Raw genomic sequence first — 25,571 nt, 5'->3', positions numbered from 1 at the left:
GTTGTGTGAAATCGACAAATCCAGAAGTTGCCCTAACTTTAGACTTCTTATTATATGAAATGGTACATTTCTGTATAAAATTTTGAATGGAGTTCTCTGTCACTTACAGCCCAAAGCATCTTGATATTGGGTATTTAATCTTTTTCTGGTTAATTTGTAAGGTGTGTTTATATATTAAAGATTCCAATCATTTGTAATTTGTGTTGCAATATTAGTAGTTTTAAAAACTTTGCCCAATTCTCACATATTTCTGTGGGATTTTATTTTATTTATTCTTTTATTTTTTTTTAACGTTTATTTATTTTTGAGACAGAGAGAGACAGAGCATGAATGAGAGGGGGTCAGAGAGAGAGAGGGAGACACAGAATCTGAAACAGGCTCCAGGCTCCGTGCTGTCAGCACAGAGCCCGATGCAGGGCTCGAACTCACAGACCGCGAGATCGTGACCTGAGCCAAAGTCGGACGCTTAACCGACTGAGCCACCCAGGCGCCCCTATTTCTGTGGGATTTTAAAATGAAACAGCTTTCAGTAGGACAATTTGGGAAAAAAAAAAAAAAAACATAGCAAAAGACTTTAAAATGTTCATTCATGCTTTTTAAATTGATATGTTTAAGTCTAGAAATTTATCGTAGGGAGGTAATCAGAAATAGGCCCAAAGATTTATCCACAATAACACTTTTTACTTTATTATTTATAACATAAAATCAGAAATATTCCTAAATATTCAAAATTTAAAAATTGGTTTGGGAATTATGTATTGCCATACATGTTTTAGAAGAATATTTAATGACATAAGAAATACTTAATGATAAGAATTATTGACAGCATATTGTTAAGTTTAAAAAGTAGGGTTCCGGGGCGCCTGGGTGGCGCAGTCGGTTAAGCGTCTGACTTCAGCCAGGTCACGATCTCGCGGTCCGTGAGTTCGAGCCCCGCGTCAGGCTCCGGGCTGATGGCTTGGAGCCTGGAGCCTGTTTCCGATTCTGTGTCTCCCTCTCACTCTGCCCCTCCCCCGTTCATGCTCTGTCTCTCTCTGTCCCAAAAATAAATAAACATTGAAAAAAAAAAATTTTTTTTAAAAGTAGGGTTCCTACAGTCACTCTGGAAGATAGTTTGGCAATTCCTTTCAAAACTAAAAATGGGGGGCGCCTGGGTGGCGCAGTCGGTTAAGCGTCCGACTTCAGCCAGGTCACGATCTCGCGGTCCGTGAGTTCGAGCCCCGCGTCAGGCTCTGGGCTGATGGCTCAGAGCCTGGAGCCTGTTTCTGATTCTGTGTCTCCCTCTCTCTCTGCCCCTCCCCCGTTCATGCTCTGTCTCTCTCTGTCCCAAAAATAAATAAACGTTGAAAAAAAAAAAAAAATTTAAAAAAAAAAAAAAAAACTAAAAATGGATTTATAATACAACCCAGCAATTGCACTCTTGGTCATTCATCCCAGAGAAATGAGCACTTGTATCTAAATAGCATGAATGTTCATAGTAGCTTTATTCATAATAGCCAAAAACTAGAAACTTCCTAAATGTCCTTCCATTAGTTAGTGTTTAAACAAACTGGGGCAAATCCATAGCATGGGATATGGTTTGGCAATAAAAAGGAATAAACTATTGATATCTCCAACAACTTAAATGAAACTCAAGGAACTTATGCTGAGTGAAAAAAGCCAATCTCAAAAGTATACATAAAGCATAATTCTGTTTATGTAGCACTCGTGGAATAACATATATAGAGAGATGAAGAATGGATTAGTAATTGCCAGGGGTTAGAGTTGGGTGGGGGCATGGGATGGGGGTAGCTATGAAGGAGTGACACAAAGGATAGTACAGTTGAGTCTCTTCATCTTGTGGGGATGATTATGCAAGGCTACACATGATAACATTTCATAGAGCTACACACACACACACACACACACACGCACACACACACACGAGTGCGTGTGTAACTGGTGAAATCTAAAACTATGGATTATATCAATGTCAATATTTTGGTTTTGATCCAGTACCATAGTTGTGTGAGTTGTTGTCATCAGAGGAGGCAGGGGGAAGGGTGCATGGGACTTTGGTGTACATTCCTTTCAGTCTCCTATGAAATCGCCAATTATCTTGAAATAAATAGTTTAACAAAAACTTTATACACCAGGATTTATAAAATAAAAATATCTGTTTAAAAGAAGATTATAGGGGCGCCTGGGTGGCTCAGTCGGTTAAGCGGCCGACTTCGGCTCAGGTCGTGATCTCGCGGTCCATGAGTTCGAGCCCCGCGTCGGGCTCTGTGCTGACGGCTCGGAGCCTGGAGCCTGCTTTGGATTCTGTGTCTCCTTCTCTCTCTGCCCCTTCCCCCGTTCGTGCTCTGTCTCTCTCTGCCTTTCAAAAATGCATAAATGTTAAAAAAAAAAAAAGATTATAATGGGGTTCCTGGGTGGCTCAGTCGGTTGAATGTCTGATTTCAGCTCAGGTTCATGATCTCCCCATTCGTGGGTTTGAGCCCCGCATCTGACTCTGTGCTGACAGCTCAGAGCCTGGAGCCTGCTTCAGATTCTGTGTCTCCCTCTCTCTCTCTCTCTCTGCCCCACCCCTGCTCACATTCTGTCTCTGTCTCTCTCAAAAATAAACATTAAAAAAGAATTTTTTTAAGAAAATTATAATAATGGGGCACCTGGGTGGCTCAGTTGAGCATCCAACTCTTGATTTCAGTTCAGGTCATGATTTCACGGTTTGTGGGTTGGAGCTCCACATGGGGCTGCACGCTGACAGTGCAGGACCTGCTTGGGACTGGCTCGCTCTCTCTCTCTCTCTCTCTCTCTCTCTCTCTCTCTCTTCCTCTGTCTCTGCCCCTCCCCTGCTCATGCTCCTCTCTCTTTCTGTCAAAATAAGTAAATAAACTTAAAAAAAAGAAAAAATTATAATAAAAAATTATCAAAAAATAACTAAAAGTGGTGCCTGGCTGACTCATTTGGTACAGCATGTGACTCTTGATCTCAGGGTCGTGAGTTCAAGGCCCACATTGGACATGGAGCCTATTTTAAAATAAATAAATAAAAATAAATTTGAAAAAAAGAAAAGAAAATTATAAGGGCACCTGGCTGACTCAGTGGAGCACACGACTCTTCATCTTGGGGTTGTGAGTTCTAGCCCTACACTGGGTGTAGAGATTGTTTAAAAATAAAATCTTTAAAAGAAAATTATAATGGATTATGTTACATTGCTGTAATTATTAAATGACTTAGTGCTAAAATATAATTTTTCAAAAAAAGCAAGACGCAAAAGTAGTGTATTTGGTAGGCTCTCAATTTCACTTAAAAATATTTATATGTTAGGGGCGCCTGGGTGGCTGACCAGCTCAGGTCATGATCTCATGGTTCACGAGTTTGAGCCCCACATGGGGCTCTGTGCTGACAGCTCAGAGCCTAGAGCTTGCTTCGGATTCTTTGTGTGTGTGTCTCTCTCTCTGCCCCTCCCCCGCTAGTGCTCTGTCTCTGACTCTCTGTCTCTCTGTCTCTCAAAATTAATAACCGTTAAAATTTTTTAAAAATATTTGTATGTTACTCATATATATATATATATATATATATATACACACACATACGCACACCTATATATACACACTTATGTACATTATATATTTGTATATATACATATATGTGTATACATACATACAGGTATGGGGGTGTGTGTGGATATATGTGTGACATATACCAAGATATTAACTGTGGCTCTCTCTGGACAGTATGACTACAGGTTTATTAGAGACCCCTAATTGCCTCACAAACCACCAATCTATAGTAGTAGAGTTTTGGCTCTGCAAATAGCTACCCAGAATAAAGACTACATCTCCTGGTCTCCCCAGCAGGTAGATGCGGCCATGTGACCGCATTCTTACTGATGAGGGAGCATAAGGCAAGCTGAGGACAAAGCACAAGCTAAGAACACCCCCCACCCCCCACCCCAGGTGGGATACGTGTGATATTCCTCGGACATGAAAGGGAAAGAAAACCAATGGTTAACTGATAAAAGTCACAGTCATCCAGGACAGGAGTCTCCATCAGTTTACAAATATCTTAGTAAATTACAAAAAAACAAAAACAAAAACAAAAAGCAATCTTATCGATAGCCTAATCTCCGGAACTCCCTACTGTCTTCATATTAATGCTTTGCTACTTTACTGGAGGGAAAAACAACTTTAGTTTGACAATAGCTAGGCGTTCAGTAATCTGTGAGTCTTCTTTAGCATATGAAAATCCCTTTAAGAAACTTTCCCTTGACTTTACCTCTCCTAACCCCATAGTATACAACCAGTCACTCTTTACAACCCCAGTGCAGCTCTTTCTCCTCACAGGTCCTGTCCCCACGCTTTAATAAGATCACCTCCTTGCACCAAAGACGTCTTCAAGAATTCTTTCTTGGCCATTGGCTCTGAACCCCACCATCACCCCAAAACCCGGTCATTACCGTGGGGCTGGTGTGGAAGCGTTGTGTCGCTGCTTCTGAGAACCTTGCCTGGGAGATAGCTGGCATGTGTCCCTTGGCCTCTTTATCCCCTTCTCTTTCTGGCTACTTTTCTGCTCTGTCAGCCTAGATAATGAGGATTCAGGCCACGCTGCAGGCATGGCAGAGTAGTGAGCTGGAAGGGGCCTGGGCACCCTGAGGCCTCTGTGGAGCAAAACTATCATACCAGCCTGGACTTTTGAACTTCATGTAGCAGCAAGCAAAATAAACTTCAGTCTTATTTGAGCCACTGTTATCTTGAGGTTTCCATCATTCGTAGTCACACCCAATCCTAACAAACACAAGAGTGGTTTTCATGTTCATTTGTGTTCTGTATTTTCCAAAATTTCTACAGTAAACACCTCCCATTTGTAATCAGAAAAAAAGTTATTTGTAAGAAAAATAAATCCTTCATCAGGCCCATTCTCTCAACCAGGAATATGATTGTGTTCACCAGATCTTCTAGATTTTCCCAGAGTGTCCCAATTTCAAATATTCTGGCTAATTGCCTGCAGAATTATCAAATCATAGTTTCTGAGCTTAATTTGGAGAATAGGGTGATTATGATGATAATTCTCAACTGTAGGGAGGGAGGCTGACCAAAATATTTGTGTCTTTCTCCTGTTCTAAAGAATCTCCTTTAGGCCATCAGATCACTTCCTTTTCCTGAAGGGCTTTGACTCAACACTTCGGCATGCGAGTGCACTACTGTTTTTATCCTTTTCTGATTGTTCTGGTGGATAAGTCATGTCTCTACGCAACCTGAGAACAAGTGCTATTGTCAGGGGCACCTGTTGTTTTTGTCTGCCCTGCACCCCCTTTCCTTTGGGAACTCTCCCTCATCTCGTGTCATTCAGGTGGAACTGTCAATCTCAGGGCCTCCTGGCCGCAGAGAAGGCACACCACCCAGGTCTATGCAGTCACCCCAATTCCATGCCGTCTATTTGCACAAAGCCTTTGAGTCCTTCCCTGGGATTTGCTATATGGACCCCAGAGGAAAGCAGGTTTCTGTCCTTTAGATCATCCGCTATGAGGAGATTGGCTGAGGACTGTTGGTGTCCAACTTTCCTGTTTCATGGAGGAGGATTGTCTGCAGGAGAAAGTCAGGCAACTGCTCCAAGAGAAGTGAACAGAGGCAAGTCCTAGAGTGAGAGAGAAAGGGCAAAAGAGCTGATGATTTCAAATGAACCGATGGAGGCCTGTAGGCCTAGCCATGCTTTAAGGTAGAGCCATCCTTGGACTTCTCAGCAAGTCCCCCTTTGGTTTAACTTTTTGAGTTGCCGGAGGTTTGACTAAGCTTCTCTTTTGTTCTCCAAGGAGCCCAACCCAATTCTCAGACATTATTTGATTGATGCCGCTAAACTAGAAGCTATTCTGGGTCTAAATGTAGATTTATATTTTAGTGGAATCCGGCTGTGTTCATGAGATTCCCTCCCACTTGAACGGGTCAGTTGCTAGGAATTTAGAGGAAAATTCTAATGACAAACACAGATAATGGTACCAGGGCATGTGATTAGAAAAAAAAAAATAGTACCCTATTGTTATTAGGACCGTGTGTTAACACTTGGTCTTCATGGGGCAACATATACAGTATATGATGAATATTTGTTGAACATCTTTTCATACCAAACACCAGACTGCATACTGGAAGATAGCCCCTGTACTAGGGGAAACTCAATAATAAAACAGCATCATCCTTTAAACTTAGAGGATTGTGCCTTTTATTTATTTTTTTAAGTTTATTTATTTTGAGAGAGAGCACGAGTGGGGAAGGGGCAGAGAGAGAAAGAATCCCAAGCAGGCTCTGTCCTGTGAGCTTGGTGCCAGATGTGGGGCTCCATCCCATAAACAGTGAGATAATGATCTGAGCCAAAGACAAGAGTCAGACACTTAACTGACTGAGTCACCCAGGCGCCCCAGAAGGAGGGTTTTGCCTGTTAAGATTTTCATATTCCTGGGGTGCTTGGGTGGCTCAGTCGGTTAAGTGCCTGCCTTCAGATCAAGTCATGATGTCAGGGTTCGTGGGTTTGAGCCCCGTGTCTGGCTCTGTGCTGTCAGCCCAGAGCCTGAAGCCTGCTTCAGATTCTGTGTCTCCTTCACTTTCTGCCCCCTCCCCTGCTCGTGCTCAAAATAAATAAACATTTTTAAAAATTTAAAGATTTCGTACTCCTTCTCCCCTTTGGTCTCTAAAGAGCCCTGTGAAGTGAGCTGGTTCTGATCAAGCGATCAGTTATACCACAATCGATAGGTCTGTCATTAGTGAGAATAGTACCGAGCACATAGGTAGACAAAACAAAAAATCTGTGATTCCGGGAAAAAAATGTGGAGACTAATGCCCACTGGCTAGTTGTCCTTTCATGTTATGTTAAACCATTTAGAAGCTTGGGCTTGGGGACGCCTGGTGGCTCAGTCGGTTGAGCATCCAACTCTTGATTTTGGCTCAGGTCATGATCTCACAGTCATGAGATCGAACCCCAAGTTGGGCTCTGTGCTGGGTGTGGAATTTGCTTAAGATTCTCTCTCTCTCCCTCCCTCAGCTCTTCCCCCACCCTCCCTGAATGAATGAATGAATGAATGCATGCACGTTTGGGCTTGGAAGTCCTATGAATCTCAGTTCAGATCACAGGTCTGCCCCTCCCAAGCTGGGTTATCGTGTCTGTCAGTGGAGATGATAAGAACAATGACATCTGATGAATGGTAGTGATCTTAAAGATTTAGAGACACTTTGCCACTACTGATCTTTAAAGTAGTAGGTCTGGATTACCATTACCTAAAAATTTTGAGAGAATTTTTTAAAATCTCCCTAAAAGGTGATTCTAATGTACTTAATACAGATCTGGTTGTATTTTAAAGGCCAGATAATCCAAATAAAAATAACACCAGCTTTTATTTCTATAACTCCTCTCTTTCAAGAGTAAATGAGTTATTGTAACTACCTGAGAGCATTTCAGAACAGCAACAGACCTTATATGAGGCTACATCCCAGTCAGGAAGCCTGGACCCTCAATCTGACAACTTCCTGCCGCTTCTTGGTGCATAAGTGACACTCAGTGACTAACCTACAGACAGAGGATGCTGGTGGCTTTGAGAAGCCAGAGGCTCACCCTCTTCCATCTGGATCCTCTCCTTGCCTGAAATAGTTTCTATCCCTGGTTTGATGCCTGTGGCCCACAACATCCTTAACAACAGACAGTCATTGTCTAACTTCAGAGGGTAGTTTGCTTAACTGGTTCCTAACCAGAGTGGAAGAAGAAAAGGGGACTCCTCAAGTGTGCCGTCTACATTGGGCAGAGTGCCATGGGTCAGAAGAACTAAGTTGACCATTGAGATCAGAAAGTTCTTTCCAGTCTCAGCTAATTTCATTTTTGGGGGCTTGCGTATTGAGCATTACAGTGTCTTCCCCTTAATAAGCATTTACATTGTGCCAGAAACTATATATGTTGCATCTAAACCTTCCACCACTACAGTGGAGGAAGACAAGGCTTGGAGAGGTTAAGGAACATGTCCAGTTATACAGCTAGTGGGACAGAGCTGAGGTTCTAGCCGGGTTTATCTGTCTCTGGAGACCTCCCAGTGCCTCCTAATGCCACACCGTCCACACCCCTCATATTAGAGTGGCAGGAGTGGCCTTTAGGGGTCAAAAAGGCGCTGGGCTTCCAACAGCCTCTGAGGCCCCTTAGGTTCTTAGGGATATGAGCCCTGTGTCATTGCTCTGTCATGTGAGTAAGGAGCCAATGGATGAGGCTGGAGTGGGTGCTGAGAAAGCTGAGTAGCAGGCCTCTGAGAGCTGTACCCCAGCCTTGCTGGGGTGCCCAGCCCATACCTGGAATGGCCCTGATAAGTTCCGGATATGCCCACCAGTCCCTCTGCCCTGAAGGGAAGACTGCATGGAAAACTCCCAGGGCTCCCAGTCCCTAGCCTGGGTGGATGGCTCCGTAGAGCCCAGTGGCCAGTTGCACCCCGTGGGAAAGCCCTGGCCCTGGCCTGCCTGGGAGCCACGGTGGTGCCGCCTCCTGCCCACGGCTTGGCTCGGCTTGGTTCAGCGGGTTCCCAAGTGGCTTGACTTCCTCCCCCCTACCTCTCCCCACCCCGCAGTCCCCAAGGAGCCGGGGAGGCCACTGGCAGAGTTGGCTCTCAGGCCCCCAGGCCCTCAGGCCTCCCCAAGCCCCTTCTCCTCACACCTGGGAGTCAGGTTTCCCCAGGGATCAGGAGGGGACCCTCCAACCTCCCGAGAGCACCCCTGCCCCAAGGTCTCTTTGGGACTGGCAGGCCCCATCCCCACTCCTTCCGCTGCACACTGAGGCTCCACTCTGGGCTGCAATAACAGGGCTTGGGGTATGGGCTGTTGTTTTTGCAGCTGGGCTGGGGCGGAGCGGCAGCGGGAAGGCGGCAAGGGTACTGACCGTCTGAGAAAGCCCCGAGCCCGAATTCCCACTAGAGCTGGGACGGCCCCTTCAGGCTAGTCAGTGCGCCATGCCTGCGGAGAGGCCCCGAGGCAAGGCTGGAGGGGTGGGGGTGGGGGGGGCAGGAGACAGAATTAGGCCAGCCAGCAGGGGAGCGAGAACTTGGGCGGACCCCAAGCCTTCTCTGAGCCAGCCCTCCCCCCAGCACGCTGTGCTTCTCCCCTGTGTCCAGCTGCAGCTGGACCGAACCTCTCCCCCTCCCCACCCCCGCACATCTGGGAGATGCTGAAGCAAGCTTCCTTAAAACAAACAACAAACAAAACAAAATATCTCATTTACTAGGGGCAAATGTTGGAAACTAAAAAGAACAAAGGTCACCCATAATCCCTTCACTCAAAAATACTCATTAAGAACATTTGATGTATTTCTCTATGACCTCTTTTTTTTTATTGTGATAAAATGTACATAACATTTATCATTTTTATCATTTTTAAGTGTACAGTTCAGCAGTGTTAAGTACATTCTCATTCTTGTACAACCATCACCATCTCCAGAACTTTTTATCTCCCCAAACTGAAACTTTGTGCCCATTAAAAAATCACTGTCCGTCCTCCCCAGGCCCTGGCAAGCACCCTTCTACTTTCTGTCTCTAGGCGTTTGACTCTTTTCTAGGGGCCTCATGTAAGGTGGAACCATACAATCTTTGTACATTTCTGTCTGGCATATTTCACTTAACATAATGTCTTCAGGGCTTGTCCATGTTGTAGCAGGTGCCAGAATTCATCCCTTTTTAAGGCAGCATAATATGCCCTTTTATATTATATATATATAATTTATATATGTATAAGTAATTATTATATATTATACATATAATTATATGTTATATATGTATATATATATCAAATTTTGTGTATGTGCTCAGAACATATTTTTTCACATAATTAAGATTATACTTTGTCAGCAGTTAGATATCCTGATTTTTTTTACTCAGATGTGGCCACGTCATTAAAAATTTTCCCTAAACCTAATCTTTAGTGCTTACTCTTTAATTCCCTGTGTGCATAGGTATAGCATAATAGATTTATCCAGTCTCCAACCATTGGCTACTGAAGTATCTTCTTTGTTTGTTTGCTATTATAAGTGACACTGAGAGGGGTTCCTGGGTGTCTCAGTCGGTTGTAGGCGTCCAACTTCGGCTCAGGTCACGATCTCATGGTTCATGAGTTCGAGCCCCACGTCAGTGTCTGTGCTGACAGCTGGGAGCGTGGAGCCTGCTTTGGATTGTGTGTCTGTCTCTCTCTCTGCCGCTCATGCTGTCTCTGTCTCTCTCTCTCTCTCAAAAATAAGTGAACATTAAAAAAACATCTAAAAGAATAAAAAATAAAAATAAATGACGCTGAGAAAAACCACCTCTGTAGAGATTTTTATAGACCCTCCTGCAGCTCTGAGTTCTGGCATTTCAGATTAGTTCCCAAGGGAGAGTCCCAGATGTGGAATTGCTCATCAAGGTGATCAACACTCCCCTGTCTTCTTGACAACTCTCACCCCAGACTTGTCAGAAAAACGCCTGTCGCTTCTCCCACAAACAATGTAGGAAATCCAGAGCCTTTTCCTTCGTTCACCACACGTTCAGATTTCTGAGCGTTCTGCTACCTGGCACTGAGCAACCAAGATGCGTGTGCTATGCCTCCGTGTTCCCTGGGGAAAGGTGAGGACCTCCAAACAGGGGATCTAGGTACCCAACCACCTTCAGATGCCTTCTGAGACTGCTCTGCCCTGGCAGGCTGGCCTGTGCCGTTGAGGCGGCAAGTTCTTGATGGCCACGGGCAGAGTGGCTCGGGAGAGAGCCAGCCTGGGCTTCAGTCTCCTCAGGGAGATGGCAGCACAGAACCAGCCTGGGAGCAAAGCAGTGACTAGTGGGGTAGGGGGGCAGAGTCTCTATCCTAGGTGTGGTCTAGGCTGGGCCTGGACAACTCTGCAGACTCCAGAGTGACTGCTCAGCCGACCCCATGCGGATAGATAGCTGCATTTATGGTCGCTTTACCGGGGCTTACTGCAGGCTAGCCCCAAAGGCTCTAGTAAGTAAGGTTCCAGTAAAGCTAGGTTCCTCTATTGTCGCCACTTTACTGGCAAGGCAACTGAGTTCCACAGCCATTTGGTACCTTGCTCGAGGCATACAGCTGTGTGTAGTAGAGCTGGGATTTGTAGTCGGGCATCTCGAACGCTAGGCTATTCCTATTTCTTGTTTCTCCTTCCTCACAGGGGCTATGCTGGCATCCCAGGGCTGGGGAGGAGAAAGGAAAGAGCTGCAGACCAGTGACGGATGGTCTGTGGGGAGGGGTTTGGCTCCCCTCTCTGCTCAGCCTCGCTAAATCCTAAGCCAGAGACCCCTGGCCACTGGGATTGAGGAGTGCTTCGTGCCCCCAAGGGGACCTGGCTGGGGCAGAGACGGGGGCAAAACCAGAGAGTGGGTGGCTGGAGACTGCACTGCACACAAAGAGCCTGATTGTGTTACAGACTCTGCTCTTTGGGAAAGTAAGTATCACGAAGTCGTCTTGTTTTGGACAATCTGGTGTCCCAGAAATCCGAGCCAAAGAAAACATGGACAGAGGAACAGGAGCCAGCAATGCCGAAGCCCACAGGTGAAGCCGGCCCTTCCGGGGTTGAGGACGGGAGCTCCCATGGGTTCCTAAGCTGGTGCCAATGTCTGGAGCAACCTCCTTGCTCATGGCTCCCTGGGGGCCAGGCCCTGGACTGGGGAAATTCTTCCACAGACAGATGGGAAGAAGAGATCAGGGGAGATCAGAGCCCCCTGCAGACCGTCAGGCCTGGGAGCCTGGATGCAGAGGGGCCTCACCACATCCAGGAAGCCCTGGGAGCCTCGGAGATCCACAAATTCTGTGGGCTCTGTGCCCGAGCCTGAGGAACATGCATTGAGATGAGCCAGGTTGGGGGCTGGCCAGGCCTCTGGTGTCAGAGCACCCTACAAGGCAAGGGAAGGCAGCTCAGTGGGAACCCAGGCAGGGAGGGGTGATCTTTTTTTTCCGGAACAGGATTCCCTGTGGGGCACAGAGCAGAAGTCTGTGGGCTGCAGAGTCTGGGACGTGCCTGTTGGACTGGGCTGGGGTCAAGAGGGCTGCCCACTGGCCTGGCCTCGTCAGCCAAAGCCAACACAGGAAATGCCAAGCAGACCTCAACGTCCGGGCACCTAATTTGCTCTGGCTGGCAGGGAGCGCCGCCTCCCCAGCTCGGGCCGCGCGGGCAGCACCGGCGGCGGGGTGGGAGCGGTGGCCTCGGGTGCTCAGGGGATGCGCTGTCCCCGCGCCGTCCTCGCCGGCCCTCGGCGGCGGCCGCGGGGCAAGAGGAGCCGGGCAAACACTCAGGAGGCCAGCCAGCAGCGCGAGGAGCCAGGCGTTACCCTGGACGGCGGCCACCGGCTTGTTGCTGGGATCCAGTTTCCCGCTCCTGCTCCTCCGAGAGGAGAGCTGCAAGGGGTCAGCCCCTCCGCCAAGCCCCAGGAAGGAGCCTGGTGGGCAGACGGTTGTTAACGCCGCCGCCGCCCGGGTGATTAGCTGCTGTAATGGGCCCGCGGAGGAGCCGGGGAGGGAACAGCGTGTGCGGCAGCCGCTCGCGCTGATCCGATTAGTTGGTGAATTGACACTCAATCCTCCTTAGTGATTTCCTTTCTGCGCCCCCGCCGGCCAGGGCCAGAACCGTGGGGGTGGCGTGGGTGGTGGGCAGAGAGGAGACTCCGGCCTTCTCCAGACACCAGCTGGGGCGGGGGCGGAGGGTCTGCACTCTGGATGGATGGCGCCTGCGCGCCGCTAAGAACCACTCGGCAGCCTCTCAGTGACTGATGGGCCAGCCTCGGGTGAAGGGATGGGCTCTGCTCTTGCCAGTAGGGACCCTCTCTCCCATATGCCCAGTGGCTCTGGTGCAGTGGAGCCTGGGAGGTGCAGTCTGTTCTCTGGGGCCCAGCATGGGGCCTGGCACAGAGCAGGTTTGCCAAGGAGATTGGCAGCGTGAGTGGATCAGTCTTCCCCAGTTGGCCTGACTGCCTTGTGGGAGAATCTCTGTGATTCCTTCCAAGGCCTGGGTGGCCCTTGTGGGAGCATTTTTCCAGACAGTCTCGGGAATGGCGAGCTCTCCAAAGGCCATCCGGTCCATTCCCCTGCCTCTAGGCAGCATCCCTTAAGCCTTCTCTGAGGGGCAGCTGTGCTACACTTCGGCCAAGTTCCCCTTTTCGGCATTAGTGTGTGTGCATGCACGTGGGTGCGCACATGCATGCGTGTGCCCGGGTGTAAAGACCCCATGCCTGCCCGGAAGGAACACTAGATGTTTTCTTCCTTTGCCCATCCTCTGTGTTCTCTCAGCTTCCAGCGTTCCCTCCCTTGGAGGTCCCAGGCAGGGGGGAGGAAGGCTAGGTGTCTGGCGTGGAGGCTTCTGGGTCACAACATTTTCAGAGCTGGTCTTATTTATACTTCAGGCTGAGCCACAGGCTGGACTGGCCTCCCACCTGCCTGTCCCCTCAGCTGTCTTCCTAGAGGGTCCCTAAGCCCTGTGACTACGAGCCGGTTCTGGTGGCTCAGGGTCTGGGCTGCGGAAAGGGGTGCTGCCTCCCTCCCCGCACTGGTGAACATGCTGGAATGGTAGCCGGTGGCAGCAGGGGAATACAGGACGGTAGTCCTGGAGGGAGAACACAGGCCTGTCTGGTCAGCATCAGCAGGCAGGGGCAGTGGCCAGCACCCACCAGTGCTGTTAGGCAAGAAATGCCCCTTGAGGCCAGGGGAGGAATGTGTCGCAGGCACTTTAGGGGCTGAAATGCCATCTTTCCTTCCCTCTTGATAGGTTTGGTTTGAAAACCCCTCCACTACCTGCTAACCAGCCCTGTCCAGCCCGGACCTCTAGGGCCCCAGAGGCACAGAAGACCCTGAGGGATCCTGGGAGACACTGGAGGAGGGGTGCCACTGCATCCAAGCAGATCCTGTGCCCACTCCTAGCCCACTGCTTCCTTCTCATTCCCAGGCTCTCTCTCCCACCCCAGCCCTCACTTAGGGGTTTTCCAGCCTCTCTGCTTCATCATATCCACCCGCTGCAGGGAAGAGGCTGGAAGCTGTGACAGAATGAGAACAAGGCCTGGCTCTGCAGTCTGGGACAGCCATTAAACCTTTCTGAACCTCAGTGTTCTCATCTTTAAAATGGGAGTGAGGAATACCCACATTCTACTTACTGCCTTGGAAGGATATCAATGATGCATTGTTGGGTGAAAACAGCAGGATGTGGTGCAGAATGCAGTGAAGATGGTCTGGAAGGAGATCCAATAAATTGTTGACAGAAGGTACCCCTGGAGTATGAGAGTAGCCAGGGAGAGGGCAGATAATGGGTGGGGGCGGGAGGAGAATTTTCACTTTTACTTAATATACTGTGATACCTCTTGAATCTTATTTCAGCAAGTGTGGGCCTCTTTTGTAGTTAAAAAAAAAAAAAGTAAGGGTTCTGTCTTAAAGGGCTATTGCCAGTTTTCAATGTGAATTTGTTGAGTGAGTGAATGAATGAGTGTACATCTAGCTCAGGACATGCTTCTCTTTTCCCCTCTGAGCCGAGACTCAGGCTCTCCCTCCATGCTTAGCCACGTTCTTACCCTGAAGGAGTTAAAACAGCAGCATTTCCAAGGCAGTGTAGAGGGGATCCAGTAGCCCCGTGAGGCCTGGGTGGGATGTGCAGAGGGGAGGGAGGCAGCAACCCTTGCTCCTCCTCAGTCCCCAGCCCCCTCAGGCCACTAGGGCCAGCCCACTCTGCTCGGCTCAGGACCTGCTTCCAATTACCCATGAAATCTGAGCTGGAAGAGACCTATTAAAGTCCCATTTAGTTTGATCCCTCTAGGGGCCAGGGATCTTTTCCGGCGACATTCCCCTCCTTGTCCGACTGGGACTCCAAGCCCTTTGGATGTTATCTCCTCCTGGGTCAGTATGTTGACAACTCCAGCTGTGACCCAGGCCACCCTGGAGCCTGAGCTGATCTAGGCCTGTTGTGGTTGAGGGGCCCCCAAACCCAGCTCTCTTCCTACCTTAGGGCCCTGTGAGATAGCAGGGCAGCACAGCAGGACCTGCCTACCTGCAGCCAGAGCCTGGGCCAGCCTGCACCCCTCTTTCCAGGCCGTTCTGCAGGTGGCCCTATGGCTCCTGGGCCTACCTGTTCAGCCCACAGGAAGCCCTTACTAGTAGGGCCATCTTTCACATGTTCCCAGTTGTGCCTGGTACAAGGTCCCATGTTTCATAACACGGGTTACATAAGAAATAATAAATAACGGTGATTAATGACCTCCTCCCCTCATCCCTGGGCTTGCCTTGGCCAGACCTCCCAGGGAAGGCACAGGAGCTCCAGGAGGAGGAGGAGGGGAGCCCAGGGTGTGTCGGGGGGAGTCATTCACCCTCCCCGCCCCATTCTCCCTAAGCACCTCTACATGTCCTCTTCCATGGCCACTCCCTGGGGAGCCAGAGGAGGCCACCAGGAAAAGCAAGGCTGGGACCCCAAAGAAGGGGGGCCTCCAGCCCTGAGGCAGCGGCCCCAGAGCTCCTCTGACCTCAGCCAGGGTACACTGTCACATCCAGTTGGCCTTGGCTCCCTGAGGACCACCCGGTGAGGGATCGTGCCCACCGAGGCCTGCTGTCTCCCTGCACCCACCTCAGCACCCCTCCCAGTTTGAGCCTCTAATTGCCTTTCCACTGGGTGGGAGGCCCAGGGCTGCACTCCAAAGACTGGGCGGGACTGGGCTGGGCCTTTGGGGGTGGTCTGCTGGGAGAATTCTGGAGCAGCAGGGAGGGAGTGAGGAAGCCACTTTGGGGCCAGGGCTGGGGCAGCCACTTGGAGGTGAGAGGAGAGCAGCAGGAAATGAGGGATAAGAAGGTTCCGGAGGAGGGAAGGATCTTGGGAGCAGTGCACGGAAGTACGCCTGACTAATTTCTCTCCCCAGATGCCCCTCTGGGCCCCCTCAGAGCTACAGAGGACAGAGCCACAAGAATGGGGAGGGGCACTTCTAAAGGTCATCCAGGCCAGTCTCTCACCTCTGACCCCCTCCACCAGCCCTGTGGGTGGATGTGGATCCTGTTGTGGGATCCATCTGTTTGAGGACACAGATTTTGTGGTCTTTGTCAGTGAAGGACACTCCTTCCTTGGGTCTAGCCTAAGCTTCCTCGCTGCACTTTAAGCCTTTATATCTTTGTTCGGTCTAAAGTGAGTTCACATTAACCTGTTGCTTTGTGTTTTCAAAGTTTAGTCCCCTGAGGAAGGAGGACCATAGACCTGGCATTCTGTGGGTACTCTGGCCTTGTCACCATCCCCTCTGCCAGGGCCCAGCGTAGGCAGCCCCTCACAGGCCTAGGGTGTAGGGTCTTGTTGCCTGGGGACCAGAACAGAACCATTATCTCTTGCTGGACCCCTCCTGAGCCCTCCTAGTTCTGGTTACCAGCTCAGTGGGGGACAGGGGATACTGAGGCCTGGGGGCCAGGGGCCAGGTCACCATGGAGCCAGACCCCCGACACTCACAGCTGCTCACTGCCACAGCCTAGTGACCTCACAGGAATTCTGCATTTATCTCCGTCAAAAGTTAGGATGTCACATACAGCCCCTCCTCGTGCCCCTGGAGGTTGGGAGGTGCATGGAAGGGAGACTGACCGGCCTTGGCCTTCCCCAGTAACCTGGGCTGGGCAGAAGAAAGTGTAGCAGGACACGTACACCCAGTGCACAGATTTGCCTGCATGTGCAAGCACACGCCTTCAACATACACAACCCCCCCGTATAGGTTCACGTGTGCTCATGTGCTTTGGCACACGGGGCCCATGTGCATTCACAAGTTCACTCAGACATGACGCACCTGCTCCCACGCATGGAGAGGCACATTCGTTCCCACACATTTCTTTTTTTTTTTTTTAATTTTTTTTTTTTAACGTTTATTTATTTTCGGGACAGAGAGAGACAGAGCATGAACAGGGGAGGGGCAGAGAGAGAGGGAGACACAGAATCGGAAGCAGGCTCCAGGCTCCGAGCCATTAGCCCAGAGCCTGACGCGGGGCCCGAACTCACGGACCGTGAGATCATGACCTGAGCTGAAGTCGGATGCTTAACCGACTGAGCCACCCAGGCGCCCCTCGTTCCCACACATTTCTAAGCACACACACAGCTCCCTGTGCATATGCTTGCTGATATCTTCCCATGAACATACATGTATTCATCCACACACAATGACATAGTCATTTGCACTAACACAGACATTAATGGGGGGTTGTCAGCCGCTGCTTGGTTCAAATTATAGAACATATGATGCAGGTTGTTCAAAAGCCATTGGCTCTGGAGATCGGGGAGGTGGCGGAAGACGAACCCTGGGCCCCCCTTATGCCCTTTCAAGAGCCACCAGCCTCCCAGGGCCATGAGACGCAAGGGTGGGTAGAATTTCAGTATGTGAGTGGTGGTGTGTGTTCTAAAGAGAGGGGATGGCCTGAGCAGGGGGAGTAGAGAGGGGCGGGTTCAGACCACGTTTGGGGAAGGCTAGGGAACCACTTGACTAGAGTAGAGGGTTCTCTGGCACAGGCTAGGGGATTGATGAAGCCCAAAAGGGCAAAAGGCCTTTTCACAGTGGGGAGCCATGGAAAATGTTTGAGCAGGACACCATCAAGACCAGAAGCTTTTTTTTTTTTTTTTTCCTTTGGGAAGTGTCATTCACTCAGTGCTCTGTGCCTCATTAGCAGGAGACACAGGAAACAGTGATTCTGCCTGGAACAGATGGGGAGGAGCACGAGGTTCACATCTGACATGGGCCTCAAAGGATGGGTAGGAATTGTTTAGACAAGTAGGGACAGAAAGAAGGACCAAAGCTGAACCTGGCAACTAGGGGAAGGAGGACTGAGTTACTACTCACGTGTGCCCTGTCGAGCTGAACAAAGGTTGTCTCAAGGAGCTGAACACAGCGTCTATGCCAGAATCAGGAGCGCAGGCAGCTATGACCAAGCCCACCAGGACGATCAAAAAGAGGCGAGCAAACAGTGCCAGATGCTTCCTGGGACGGGCTGACCTGACCCTGGCAAGCAGGGGACCTGGTCTGAAGAAGTGAGGGCCGTTAGGGTGAGGAGAAAGAAGGAAGTTTCAGAGTCAGCTGGCTGGCCTTCCAGAGGGACCCATGCAGCGCTCAGAGGCACCCAGATAAAGAAAGGTGGAGGTATGGAGACCACCTGGCCCTAATCCCTGTCACATCCCCTCACTGGGAAACCTAACTAAAGACTGCCTGTCCAGCCTCCACCCACCCACGACCCCACCATCCTGCTGAGATTTGTCACTGAAGGACCCAGCATTCCAGATTCCAGCCCCGCCACGGTCCCATTGCCAACCTCCATCTCTTCGGAGCGGGAAACACCACATCCCAGCTGTCTGTCCCAAATCCACCTGGAGGCCAGCCAGCTTGGCTGAAGCCCAACTTAGGCCAGACCCTGGAGACGCTGCCGGGAAGAGGCCAGGACTAGAAGGAAGCGGCTGAGCCAAAGTCGGACCCCTTTCTGGGCCCTACCCTGTAGGATTCCCCCCGGCACACCCATGGGCTTGCCTATTGCCACATACTGAGTGACTGGTCCCCAGGACTGCAGACTCTAGGCCTTTCTGTGCAGTTCCGAAGAGATACAGGTTGCCATGACAGCCGGTGGTTGGATTCCACCCTGATTGCCAAAGGCCTGGAGGCCTGGCTTTGGGCCCCACTCGGGATAGAAGTGAATCTGTTGAGAACCCAGAATCCTATCGTGCAGACTTGAAAGCTTGTCAACAGGCTTGCGCAGAGACCCTCACTCTGAGAACAACTTCCTCCTTCTTCCCCTGCCCTCCCATCCTCAGCAGCCCAAGGCTCCCAACAGCAGCAACGGCTCTCAGTGCGGGGTTGGGGGGGGGCACCATCACCACTGCAGAAGAAGAAAGGTGTGGGGGGGGCCCACGGCTGCTGCCCCCTCCCTGGTTCACCCTCTCATCCTCCAGACACCAGCCCCACTGGCCCCCCAGCCTCCCGAACTGGCTCCTTTCTCCCTTCCCTTCTGCTTTATTCTCTACTCATTCAGCTCCCACCCAGGAGACACTTTTCTGCTGCCCATGGCAACTGGGTGCCACGATTTGTTTGCCACGTTCCATGCAAATTCCCTCTTTGTCCCTTTTGTGGACCAGAGAGAGGAGACAGAGAAACCCAGAGTCAGGGCAGGATAGAGAGAGTCAGAGGACACAGCATCCGAGAGACAGTCCCCAAGGACACCTGGGGGCTGGGGGCGGGATAGAGGCACATAAGAGGATGGTGAGACCGAGGCCCAGGGGACTCTGAGCAGTGCCACACGAGGAACAGCTCAGGTGCTCCTGCAGGGACCGAGATCCTGGAAGGGTCACCTGGTAGGCCGTGTCAGGGGCGAGTTAAGGGTGTGATTTTGCGGTCAGAGACGTGGGGGTGCCTCTTACATGCTGTGTGACCTAAAGCAAGTGCCTTCACGTCTCTGTGTTTGGGTTTCCTCAGGGAAAAAGGGCCTAAGGCTGTACCTGCTATTCTTGTGAGACACAAATAAGAGCTCCTGGCACCTAATAAGCAAACTCTAGGTTAGGCTATTACTACTCTTATTTTCAGAGCTTTGGTTTCCCTTTTTGTCAGAGGAAGATGATAACACAGATGCACCCCAGCGGCGGTGGGGAGTGAGTGGTGCATTCGGTAGATATCGTCGACGAGGGGGTCCCACTCCTGGCTCGCCTGCCCCAGGCCGGGGTCCACCCCAGATCCCAGCCCTGCACCTCGCTCTGCCGCCGAGGCCCCTGGGGCAGGCCCCGTGCCCAATCAGGCAACAGGTGGCAGGGCCGGCAGAGCACAGGTGCAGCCTTGCAGGGGATGTGGGGGGTGGTCCCGCCTGTTTCCTCCCCACGCACCGCTTCCCCCAGCTGCTGGCTGGGCCGGCCGTGCCTGGGAGGAAAGCTGGGTGGAGGGAGGTAGCAAACACAGCCACGTGCAGCCCCGCAGCCGGGGCTGAGTAAGCCTAGCTTCCTGCAGCCACCGTCAGCAGCTTTAGCAACAGTGGCCAGTGGGCGGCTCACAATGCCTGCTGGGGCAGGAGCTCTGCTACCGGGCAGGGTCACTTCCCTGAATTGTCCTCACCACCGGCTCCCCCCCCCCACCCCCAGCACATCTGGCCAGCCTGCCCGCTTGCCTGCTTGGGGAACCATGGAATGCCCAGCTGGAACCTGACTCCACCATCCTGGGTGGCAGCCAGCATCCAGGCCTCGCTAGGCCGGGAGGGGTGGGGGGCTTGGCCGGGCACTTGCTCTGGGGCTCGGACACAGCATGAGGCTGGGGCCCGCAGAAGAGCCAGGCTGGGTCCGAATTGGGCCCACGCCCACCGTACCCTCCAACAGGCAGCAAACATGAGTGTCCGCTCTGTGCAGGGCTCTGCACAAGGACCGGGCTCAGGCCACCCTCTCCGCAGCCCTCAGTGGCAATGTCTCTCCCTATCTTGGTGGGAGTAACCCGCTGTCTGACCTTGCGCAGGCCCCGCGACCTCTACCTGAGCTTTCTCAGCCAGCAGACGTCCAGCCGGCAGAAATGCAAATGGCCAGTACTCGTATGGAAAAATGTTCAAATTGACGGCCTAGTAACAAGGAAACATACCCGAAGCCAACCCTGAAATACTACTTTCACAGAACCGATGGCAGAGGTAAAAGACCGGTAATACGGAAGTTGCCAGGGGGTAGGGATCTCTTCACTCTTGGGCATTGCAGGGAACAGTGTGAGCTGGAACAGTCCTTCTGTAGGACAACTTGATGACGATAAGCATCAAAAGTCCTTGACCTAGAAATTCTACTCCTAGGAATTTAAGAGACCTGACCAACAGATATGTATAAAGATGCTCACTGTAGCATTGTTAATAACAGAGCAAACATTACATATAACCTAAATGCTCGATTATAGGTAGATTTGAAAAGAAAATTTTAGCCACGTGGTTGCAAGTATCCCCTGGGGATAGGATCATTAAAAATGACACCAAGTAGCAGCACTCTCAAACTTGACACATTTTTTTTTTTTTGACAGAGAGTGTGAGCACACATGGGGAAGGGGCAGAGGGGGAGAGAGAGAGAGGGAAAGACAGAGAGAGAGAGAGAGAGAGAGAGAGGGAGAGAGGGAATCCCAAGCAGGCTCCACGCTCAGTGCAGAGCCCCACAGGGGCTGGATCCCACAACCGTGAGATCATGACCTGAGCCAAAATCAAGAGTCAGACACTTAACTGACGGAGACACCCAGGTGTCCCCGGCACTCTCAAACTTTAAGAGACATAAGAATTGCCTGGGGATCTTGTTAAAATGAAGATTCTGATTCAACAAGTCTAACATCAGATCTAAAACCCCCCATTTCTAGCAAGCTCCCAGGTGATGCTAATGCTGCTGGACCCATAGAATTTTCACTGCTGATAGGAAAAGCCATCACTAAAATATGATAGAATGGAGAAAAGCATGCGACCAAACAATAAGATGCCCTTTTTATGAGAAAAAAAGATATATGAGGGGCACCTGAGTGGTTCTGTCAGTTAAGTGTCCGACTTCAGCTCAGGTCATGATCTCAGTTCATGAGTTCGAGTCCCACATCAGGCTCTGTGCTGACACGCGCAGGGCCTGCTTGGGATTGTCTCCCTCTCTCTCTGCCCTTCCCCCCACTTGTGCACACACATGCTCTCTCTCTCTCTCTCTCAAAATAAATAAACTTAAAATATGTGTGCCTTGAAAAAACCTAGAGGGATATACAACAAAATATTAATAGGGGTTTTTATGAATGATGAGGTTGGGTGATTTTTATTTTCATCTTTATGCTAATTCATACTTTCTACAATGAATTTATCTTATTTAATGAAAACAAAGTGACTGTGCAGCTAGGCCACACCCCGAACCTGAGAGGTGAGTCTCCCGGGAAGGGGAAGCATTGCTGAGACCAGTTAGAAGTGTTTCCCTTGGTGCAAGAACCAGCCCTGAACCGGAAAGGCCTGGCCAGGAGTTCTTTGGACTCGGCCATGAAGAGGGGGCAAAGTTAGGGGGGACCCCAGGTGGTAGGCTAGCAGATGAGCCCTACATGTGGAAGCAGGCACAGGCCTGGAACCGAGGCCACCAGGACCCTGACACTGGAACACAAACGTCTCAGGCTCTTGCACTGACCAACCCCTGTTCCCTCGGTGTTTGTGGCCCTTTTGTCCTCCCTTCCTCGGAGCACCCACTGGAACCAACAGGGTGGGAGCAGTGGGAGTCAGGAAGTGAGACACCCCTAAGGGAGGGCGAACCTAGTTTCGAGGGCCGAAATCAGAATCCCAAGATGGCTCCTCAGAAGCTCTTCTCCCAGGACCAACCTCCACGGAACTGGGTTTTCTTTGATGGGGAACAGGTCTTCTGCACAAAGGATGCTGCATTCACCTATCGAGGGACGGAGAATGCTCTAGAGAGGACTGTTAGGTGTCTGCTCAGTATTTTGTGCGGTAACCTGCTGGATGTGCTTAGGTAGGCCCTGCAACTTAGTCTACTGAGCTTTCTCAGCCATAACAGAGAGGAAAGCTACCTGGGGTCTTGTGGGCCTCCCAAGACAGCAAGCTTCAAAGACTTAAAAAAAAAAAAATTCTCTTTTCACGTTGTAAAAGGATATACCAAAGCTGAGAAGCCCACCTATCCTTTGTCCTCTTTTAGAGAGAAGATGACACAACCCTTCCATATTGCCCCGTGGGGTCCACCCCCCCAGACATCATACCTGCCCCGACCGCAGGCGCTAGAAGTTTCGTTTTTCTATGCCACTGGTTCTTAAAGTATGAACAGCATATGAGATGACTTGGGCATGTTTTTTGGTTTGTTTTTTTTTAACTTTTCACGTATGTATTTATTTTGAGAGAGAGAGTGCGCGTGCAGGGGAGGGGCAGAGAGAAGGGGAGAGGGAATCCCAAGCAGCCTCCATGCTGCCAGCGCAGAGCCCGGCACGGGGCTCGAACCCACGAACTGTGAGATCATGACCTGAGCCGACATCAGGAGTTGGACACCTAACCGACTGAGCCACCCAGGTGCCCCAATTTGGGGCATGTTTGTGATCATTTCGGCTAGTCTTTAATAACACTGAAATCATGGAGTGAGAAAATTATCTGCCTTCCATTCCTCTTCCCATCCTCCTGATGAGTCAAGGAGAAAGCCTCAGTTAGGGGCTAATGTGTCTCTCATACCTCATAAACAAAAAGAGAGCAGGTCCCAGGCTCAGAATCCTCACCAGCGACAACCACCTAGAGTTTAATTGATTTTTACAGTTACCTTCCTAAGGTAGTGCTATGACGTTTCCTTTAAAGCTAGTTCCGTTTTAAGATGAATCAGTATACACAAACAAATAAACAACAGTGTAGGTGATATTTGGATATGGCGAGCATCAGGAATGTGCCATCTTCCCCCTGGAGAGAGGCGGGGAGTGGTCCCTCGGATGGACTCTTCTGAGGAACCTCCAACCCCGACCCCCAACTGCAACTTACATCAGCTCTGGGTCTTAGGGTCGACGCCTTAGCTTTTCTTCCTAATCTTGCTGGTTTTGACTGTGTCAGGGGCCAAGGGTGTGCCTTAGGCCCCGGTACCCAGCAGGGGGCCTGGAACAGGGTAGGTGGCATTCAAAGAGTGCTGAAAGGCCTGAGGTCAGAGGTCAGGGCTGAGAAACCGAGTTTGGTCCAGGTCCCTTTCCAGCTGCGTGGCCCCAGACAACTCAGTTCCATCTCCTCACTGGATGCCTCACAGGGGTGTTTTCAGCCCACTAAGTATATGAAAGGGGGTTGGAATCACCAAATCTCTATAAGGGATCATGAATTTTATTACTGGTCGAAGTACAAATCCAGTGTCACTGAAAACTGAGTGCAGATACTGAGAAGTAAAGACAAGGTAGGACGAAAAGAAGGGGCAGTGAGATGGGGTGGGACACAGGGGAGCTGGGAGGCGGGATGCCCAGGACCATGCTCCTCCTTCACAAACTGATCTAGGTTTGGGAGGACCTGGAAACTACCCCCTGTGACTTCAGGCATAGCACCACGCCCCCCAGCCTGCCCCCGAGACTCCCCAGCAACATCTAGCACAGAAAGCCTGGTCTTTGGAGTCACGTAACTAGTGTTCAAGTTCCAGCCCAGCCACTCGCTAGCTGGGTGACCTGAGATAAGTTAATCTGTTTGTGGCTTATCATTCTCCTCCACTAAAAAGGGGCCGGTGCTAACTCTCAGGGCTGTTGTGAGGATGGAATGAGGTCAGACGTGTGCATGTGAGATTGCCACATAGTAACTGCTCAGTAAGTGTAGGTTCTCAGGTGCTCCTGCAGGTTCCTGGCAGAGAGATAGGGAAGTGATTCAAGGTATGTGAGGTCATCTTGGAGCATTTGATTAGCACTTGAGGAGAAGTGGACTCCCTGAAGGTTTCCTGATCTAAAGCTAGAGCTGGCAAGGTGGAGAGTGCAGTTGTAGATGTCTGCCTCTAGCCCAACTGCCCCTCTGCTCCTGCCCCTTACATTTTACTCAAGGCAGGAGGCAGTGCTGGCCCTTAGGGCTTCAGGGTTATAGACTCAAAGCCCCTGTTCTTCTCCAAGACGAGGGGAGCTGGGGGCAGAGGAGGATCTTTGGAGAAGCAGCCAAATGTTCTTTGACTCACAGAAGAGCCTGGGGCCCAAAGGGCCAGCTGGAGGTCCACTGTCTGTCTGTTGAAGGCTCTGCTAGACTTTCTGTCTCCTCCACCCCTGGGAATCCAACCATAAGAGGAACTAATCTGGCTCCCCTCTGCACCCCTCGCCCCCAACAGTTTCCTTCCTGTGCTCTCTGGGGGAAGATGAGCGCTGGGAAGGGAGGGATGTGGCTGGTGAGGCGGGTCCAGCTCAGCTGGGCCACATCTGTATCCTTAACAGTGGCCTCCCCATTCCTGCTTCAAACTGCAGGGGAATGGGAGAGCCCCAGTTCTCCCCAGGAAACAGTGATATGACTCACTCCCCAGGATAAGCCATGGAAGAATGCAGCCTTTTTTCTATAAAACTCATGTAGAACTGTGGAACTCATTTTTTTCCCACCTTTATAAGGCAAACTGTGGAGCAGCACATATGTTAACAGAAAACTCCAAAACTAACTGTGACTTGAGTGAGACAGAAGTTTATTCACCTCTTTCATAAAATAATTCTGAATATAAGCAAGCCGGGGCTGGTATAGTGACCCTGAAAATTTTTAGGGATCCAGTGTCCTTCCAACTCATCTTCCTGGTCCAAGATGACTGCACACGCTCCTACCATCATAGTTGAGTCCCAGGCAAAAACTTGGCAGATAGAAATGCTTCTCTCTTTAAAGAGACTTCCCAGAGGTCAAACCCAATGCTTCCACTTATTCCCAGAACCCTAAGATGCCCTGAGGGGCAGAGATTGGCCAGAACTAAGTCATCAGGCCATAGTCTGCTGTAAAGAAAGCTTGGATAGCTTTCTTTTATCTGGGTAGCACTGGGTAGCACTGTCCTGTCCCATCTCCTCCCATAGCCACTACCCGGTTCAGGCTACTTTCCGTTCCGTGATGACCACAGACCTAGTCTTCCTGCCTCCAGGCCAAACCCACCACCTGCCCAGAGTTTTTCTACAAAATACACATCTGGCCATTTCACTCTCCTGCTCAAGAACT

At 50.6% G+C, this 25,571-nt stretch overlaps 1 protein-coding gene across 3 annotated transcripts in view; it reads left to right on the top strand.

The window, feature by feature from the left end:
• Positions 1-25,571, top strand: part of PGF (placental growth factor) — a 52,342-nt gene that overhangs the window by 6,532 nt on the left and 20,239 nt on the right. For all 3 annotated transcript variants that reach the window (XM_032593415.1, XM_030319584.2, XM_030319586.2), the window contains one exon: positions 20,432-20,597. The gene's annotated coding sequence lies outside the window, so the exon portion shown is untranslated. The remainder of the gene's footprint in view (positions 1-20,431; positions 20,598-25,571) is intronic.

The sequence above is a fragment of the Lynx canadensis genome, chromosome B3 (assembly GCF_007474595.2).
Source record: "Lynx canadensis isolate LIC74 chromosome B3, mLynCan4.pri.v2, whole genome shotgun sequence".
Taxonomy (NCBI): Eukaryota; Metazoa; Chordata; class Mammalia; order Carnivora; family Felidae; genus Lynx; species Lynx canadensis.
The sequence above is the reverse complement of the archived record's forward strand: the minus strand, read 5'-3'. Positions and strand labels throughout refer to the sequence as shown.